Consider the following 7,500-nt stretch of genomic DNA (forward strand, 5'->3'; position numbering starts at 1 on the left):
TCGATAGCCGTAGAAACATGCTGACGCAAACCATGTCGTAAAGCACGACCTGTAGCCCTGACAACTTGGCGACTTTAGCTCTGTATCTAGTGAATAAAAAAAATAAACATATAATAGCGAAATAAATAATGTATGCTGGATGGTAAGTATTATTATCATTTGTGTAAAAACAATAAAACAATCTATACGGATTTGCAAAAAAATATGATATGATGATAATGAAAATATATATAAATTATTATAAATTGTGTACACTTTGCCAATTTACAATAGATAATTTGCTTTAAAAAAGCTTTTTGTTATGTTTGTAACATGTGAGTATGTTACACTCTATATATAATATATATAATAGCAGTAGTGGACATCCAACACCTTGTCTTAGCTCACTGATGGCCAGAAAAAACAACATCACCCACAACTATCTGTAGTCCTGAGTTTGTCATTTTAATATTTAATTTTAGTATGATTCTCATATGATTACTATGAGAAATCCTCAGCGCTGTATGGACTGACTTATGCAATGCCATTTCTGTTCAAACAAGTATCATTCTTTTGGAATTGTCTATTGCAGAACAAATTAAAGAGTTTAAGGACAACTAAATTCAGGTTGTCTTTCGTTTCAGTCACACTTTAAGTTGTGCACGCTTGTTTACTAAGGAGCTTAGACAGAGCCACAGGGCCATCATTAGTAACACCTTTCCTTTATAACAAAGCCCAGGCACAACAACACATGCACCTGGATTTTTCATTGCACAGTGCTCTACCTGCGACCAGATATGATAAACATTGTACAAATATATAAAATACATTAAAGTATAAATAAACTAAATTTGAATTTCCTCATGTGTTGCAGCTGTTTCAAAGCCTGCATTATTACAAATCCTTTTGTTCTACACAATGATTAACACATTCCTCAATCCCTGAAGGAGCTGAAAGCTTTTCATACACAACTGTCTGCTTAATGACACCTCCTCATCATTTCCCTGTAGAATTATTCTGGGGTAACGCAGCAGGATCATTTTCACAGACTCATATGGTATTTCTTTTTAAACAGAACAATACAATTTCACACAAGCTGTGAGGGCTGATTGCATTAAATCACATGAGGTCACTTTGATTGCATCACGCTGCGGAGGCCAGCATAAGTGTGTTCAAAATTCATAGTGGCAGTGCTCATTAAAAGCCAGTGAGAGAGAGATAATGAAGACAGAGTCTTCTCATCATTTTTTTTTCCTTTGCTAAGTCAAGTGGTGCAATCAAATTATTTTTCTCTTATCTGAGATATGATTTGACTCATGCATGACAATATTAAAGACCACAGAAATAAATAAGATTTTTTTTTTTTTACTGTGTACTAGTAAAAATCCAGTGTACACGTGCAGCAAAAGTATTGCAGAGAAACCGTTTCAAATGCTACCAAAAATGACACTTCTGTATTTGATTTTGAGGTGAACAAGTGTCTAATGCCGCAGTATTTAGCTAATTGTGTTAAATATATGGTGAAAGCAGATTAGAGTAAGAGCAGCCTAAATAAGTCACTTTAAATGTAAATTTAAATGTACTCAATGACATCAAAGTAGCGTTACACTTTCAGCTAATGCATATCACACAGTATCTGGAGCAGCTTAGAAAGGTCTGACTTTTAAACTGACCCTTTTTTCTCATTCTTATTCAGTTTTAAAAACTGCTGACAAAAAACATGCTGTTGCCTTGTTATTATAAAATGCTGCAACTGCCTAATAATATTCTTCTTGTTGTTTCCTACATAAACCTAGTGAGAAGAGGCTGGAAGCTGCTGCTTGGCCACGTCCCTTTTCTTTCTTTCTTTATTTTTATTTATTTTATTTAAACATGTAAACAAAGTTGTGGGCGGCACGGTGGTGCGGTGGGTAGCACTGTCGCCTCACAGCAAGAAGATTCTGGGTTCGATTCCCGGAGGCGGACCTCGTGCCTTTCTGTGTGGAGTTTGCACGTTCTCCCCGTGTTTGCGTGGGTTCTCTCCGGGTTCTCCGGCTTCCTCCCACAGTCCAAAGATGTGCATTAGGTTGATTGGCCTCTCTCCATTGCCTGTAGGTGTGAGTGTGTGAGTGAATGGTTGTCTGTCTGTGTGTTGCCCTGCGATGGACTGGTGACCCGTCCAGGGTATACCCTGCCTCTCGCCCGTAGCCAGCTGGGATAGGCTCCAGCACCCCCGTGACCCCGCACTAGGGAGTAAGCGGTTAAGAAAATGGATGGATGGATGGATGTAAACAAAGTTTAAACATAATTTCACACACATACAAGAAAATGTGAATCAGCTTTCAATTTACCTATTAAATGCTTGAATGGAGTAGGAAGAAGTTAGACTTAGTCATACTCAATGACATCACATTTCAGTCATTGGTTTGTAATCAATATCTATTATTTACACCCACCACATACAGCATTATAATAAAGAATTATTAAAGAATGTTAATATTCATACACCACTCCCACAGTCTAAATAATCATGAGCATTGATTGACACATGCCTTTATATTTATGTTTAAAAACATCAATTCTATTACTATTTTTTAAGTCCTCCCTTAATTTATGTTTTACACCACCACCATGTTATAGAAATACAAAACCTTTTTACCTTAGTCAAGAAACAAGAAAAGTGATGGAGGGAAAACAGGTGACAGAGAGACCAGCATTTAGAGGAATGACAAGCCAACTTATCTTCCTTATGCATATAATGCTGTGGTGGTGGTCCAGGCCTTTAACTAGCAGACACACTGTTCTTGCCGTGACAGAAGAACTTCTGAAACAGAATTCAGAACAAGATGTAATACAAAAACTGTCCATTGAAACAGATCCTGATTAAAGTGTTTTAGGTGGATTAGCAGCTCCCTAAAGGCACGAGAATTAATGAAATTAATTTATCTGCTCACCCCAGAGTATAGTAGGAGGAAACCCAATTTAAAGTCACAGAGCCTCTAAACGTATGTGGCCCCTTTTTAAACCTCATTTTAGCAGTGTTGATGGGCTTTCACTTTGTGAAATTAACAGACTTATAAAACACAAAAATGGCAAAAGCAGTTAATCACTGTGTGTAAGTTTTATTGACAGTGGAAAATTAAATGTGCTTAAGACATGATGTTGTGATCGTGGACACAGAAAAAGCTGTGCTTGGTGAATGCGTGACTTGTGTTACACAACCCCAGCCCCACTGCCATTTGTCATTTGGGGCCATTCTCCCAGGGATGTGACACAAGTGAGTGAATTCATTATAAATCCTCATGAGGGGAACATGAAAGCCATTAACAAGTCCATCCAATGAGTGTTGAGACATGCCACTAGAGGAAAGGTCAAGGGGTCATAAATGTCAGTTTCATCCTGTGATAGAAAAGGATGTCTGCTGTAGAGCGTTCATTAAATCAGCAGTGTAGGGTTATGGTTTGTCTCAGTAACTGTTGACTGTGGAACTTAACCACTTCAGGAGCGATTATGTGGCTTAACTTAACTTTTTACTGAAATCTAACAGCCAGAAGGAGAATAACATTTCCCTGAAGACAAATAATGTTATTTCAACATGGCATGAAGGTTTTTTCTCAATGTCTGCGTTCACATATATTTTTCCTCTTTTCAGAGGGAAGCTCAGGTCACATGGGACGCTCGAACATCAAATGTGTCTTTACATTATAATTAATTACTGCTCCTCCTCCACTGAGGAAATCCCTTTGGATTAAACTCCTGCTTTCATGCACAGGCTCATCGAGCACATCAATGTACACGCATACACAGTTGCATGTGTACATATACAGTAGAACACACCAGCTTGTCCTCCTTTACGTTCTCTTTATCTTCCCTCATAAGCATAATTGCATTCCCACGGAACAGTTATCTAACTAAAGGATTAGCTGCAGCAGTAAATTCTGACACATTAAATCTAAGTTTGAGGTTCGAAGATCAGTTTTGAGCAAAAGACAACGTTGATTTCTTATTAAGAAAAAACAAGAAGACATTTCTACCCAAACATTTCTCAAGTGTTTCTCTAAAGCATTCAAATCAGATGGGAAATTCCAGGGTAGAAGATTCTCTTGGTGTGCCCATATTTAATTATTTATGAAGTGACTATAAAAACTAGTGCTGAAAGTAAATGTAGCCCTTAGTTCAACCTTCCTTCTTCTTTTTCTTCTTCTTCCGACTGTTCCAATCAGGGGTCACCACAGCCAATCATCAGCCTAACTCAACATCAAGAATTTAGAAGATTAGTAATATAAAAATAAGGTGAGATCGTATAGCAAGATATTGTATGATTTCCTTTTTATTGTGAATGTGTTGCGAGTTGATATTGCTGCTTGTACTGTAATAATAGCGACAGATGTGAGAGGTCAGCATGCTCACTGATCAAACAGCAGGGATGATGAATAGATAAAAGGTTTGCCTGCATCAGGGCTAGACAAACAAAATGCTTGGGTACTTTTAATCCTCCTTTAAGGTGTAATTACAACAGGGATAAGAAGTTGCTTCAGACAGAGAGGAGTGCATGGCTCCAGGTAACTGGGAGGACGATATGCGGCTGTAAATGTGAAGGGAGCTCTGAGAGGTTGGCATGAAGTGCCTCTCGGCCTCCGCTAGAACTTGGACATGGATTAATACCCAAATAGCATGTAAGCATGTAAGTTATATTTGGCATTTGGTCTCATGCACAGCTGTCTATCAGGAGGATTCTGTTACAGTATGTGTAAACATGTTTCCCTGCGTCAGGGTGAGTACATGTACAGATGTCTCCTCCCCATCACTGACACCCTGGGGTCCACATAAAGTAGTTAAAGTAAAGCAACACTATTCCACATGAACCGTCTACAGAGAGAAATAGGAGAAATCCAACCGCCAGCAGGCAGCCTGGCGTGTAAAATACGCGTCAGAAATGGGATACTTGGGCGAACAAGCACGATGAGATGTTTACTGTCTGTTTTGAAGGACGTAAAGGACACAATCTGCATTTCAGCAGGAGGAAGAGAAATCCAATTTCGCTGTGAACACTGCGGTTGAATTTTAATGTCAGACGTAAATGTACTCCAGCTGAATCGTGTCCAGAAGCAAACTGAGTGTGAGATGAATGTTAAGGGGGCTCCAAGTAGAACTGTTGCTGCCTCCCAGCGCAGAGTGACCACAGCCTCGACGGAGGCCGCCGCTGCAGCGAGCGAGCTCACGAGTCGCTCGCTTCAGGGCAGCGCGGTCAAAACGGGTGGTTTCTCCACACGGATCGCTTCATTTTGGATCACTGAAGGTGAAACGTTACTCAAGGATCTTCTACTCCAGGTGTACTGCCTGTCTGTCTCTGGGCCTGTGTAATCCGTTCCTGCGCCGGGCCACGGGCGCGTGGCCTCTCTCTGTATGAGTGTGGTTCACCGCCGGCTGTGAAGTCAAATGTTGACAGAGAATCACGCACTACATCAGAATACTAACGAGGCCGCAGAGCGAGAGGAGGATGAGGCGAGCACACAACGCGCCACGTGCTCACACTGGCACGGGCTGCCATTTTGTGTCGAGAATTATCGCCCTAACCCTCAGGGCGTTTTGGTGAAACTGTACAGCTGATTATCCTCTTACATTCCACTGGCTTCGCTTCAAATGACCTCTTTGAGGGAATAATTACGACGTCTGCAAACGGTCGGGTCTTTTATTTTTTCCTGTGCTTTTCTCACTCACTGTTGTGAAACAGCTCACACAATACAGGGAGTCTGCAGCAGTTGACTGAAACTATCTTGAAATAAGGCTGATAAACTGTGATAAGAAATAAAATCTCCTGCCAGCCTTGTCATATTTTGCAGTGGTGCCTATTATTCTTATGGGGCTCGGGCTGTGTGCAGACAGAGAATAGTATCCAGATAGAGATGAAGGACCAGCGTGGACTGTAGTGACTGGTCTGCGCGGCGCTGTGCTTTCTGACGGATGCAAATGAACGCGCATCTTATCAGATGCGGCAACACCAAAAATAAAAAATAAGTAATTCCGGAATCAAAAGCACCAGGCCTTAGATGCAAAGAGAGTCGGGCTTGATGAGGCGCGCGTAACCTCGCCTGAAGAGATGTAATCTTTGAGCGTAAAGACTCAGCATTTATCAACAGCGCTTTTCAATGATGTCAGGGAATTTCATTTTCTGGTCTGCTGTGAATTTAATGAAGCAGTAAGTGGATGTTGCGTGTGATCATGTGAAAAACTAACAGCGCCGGACCAAGTGTACGCTGTGTGTACAGCGTTGTTCCGTGTCCAAATGTGATGATTATGAAGAGATAATTATGCAAACAAGCTCATCAAAATCATACTTACATACTAAAATAACAAAAAGTAGTGATAACTGGATTCAATTTATCCACTGCAGCTTCAATCATTTTCAATGAATTCCAATTATTTTAATATCCATCAACCCAGATCCTGCAGTCAGGCCTCAGATAAACAGTATGAACTTACCAGCTAAACATATATATCACACGTCATCTTCTCCAAGGAAACATTTAGCCCTAATTGATTTTCTTTACTATTGCACTTAAACCACCAATCAGAGGACGTTAGGTCTTGGAGGTGTTCCCCCTGCAAAGCCCTCCATCCAAAATCAGCGGTTTGTTTGTGGACAGAAAAGGCGTGGGCTTAGAAATGACTGGGACATTGCTTTGCCCCACTGATGAAGTGAGCAGATTGGAAAAGGGAAGGTTAATGAGATTTTCACAAAGTGTCCGTCTAGCGGTTTGAACTAAGATTAAATTGACACACTCTGATTAAAATTAATTGACCTGTGAAATGAGTGTGTCCCTCAACAGTTAGGGATTGATGGATATCACAGAGGGGTCAATAGGGACGAAGCCAGCGATAAAAATGAATATTATCTTAGTTTGAATGTTAGTAAAGGGCAGATATGGTGAGAGCCAACTTTGACTCCTTAATACTGGATAAACATGGGAAAGTTCTATTTTGTCTAGCGCTTTAGTTTGACAGACAGATTGTTATTTTAAATAACATGAGGAAGAGTCTGGAGCAGTGCCTTAAATTCAGCATTTTAAATACGGATGTTTAACAGGTTTAGCTCATGCAGCTGTTTTTACATATAACTAATGTTAAGGACATTAGATTCATCCAAACCTGCAGTCAGAGCTGTCGTTGGGCATCAATGTACACTGAATTTGCCCAGGAATGAATTCTAATTCTCACCTATGCGACTGATGATAGGGCAGAGACTTGAACTGAGTGTGTCCGGTGTTTCAGGCTCCCGCTGGTGACAGAATCATCATTTGCAAACACAATCACATCATCATTTTTATCACGTACAGCTAAAGTAAAATGATTTAGAGAGCAGAGATACACCAACAAACATGATACGTGATCACGAGCTCATACTCACTGCAAGGAGACATTGATAGACGCATATTAAGTCGTTACATAAAAAACTCTGCATTACTAATAAACAGCAGCACAAGTAATATATGCATGAATGATGAGATGAAATGATTCTTTGGCTGATGAAGCAGTTAGAAT

General features: G+C 40.2%; 1 protein-coding gene across 1 annotated transcript in view; it reads right to left on the reverse strand.

The window, feature by feature from the left end:
* The window catches only part of ctnnbl1 (catenin, beta like 1), a 29,007-nt gene extending 28,968 nt beyond the window's left edge, over positions 1–39 (reverse strand). Inside the window, exon 1 of the mRNA XM_055510380.1 lies at positions 1–39. This exon is cut by the window's left edge and continues 161 nt beyond it. The gene's annotated coding sequence lies outside the window, so the exon portion shown is untranslated.
* Between the last annotated feature and the right edge of the window lie 7,461 nt (positions 40–7,500).

This window comes from Betta splendens, chromosome 7 (genome assembly GCF_900634795.4).
Source record: "Betta splendens chromosome 7, fBetSpl5.4, whole genome shotgun sequence".
NCBI lineage: Eukaryota > Metazoa > Chordata > Actinopteri > Anabantiformes > Osphronemidae > Betta > Betta splendens.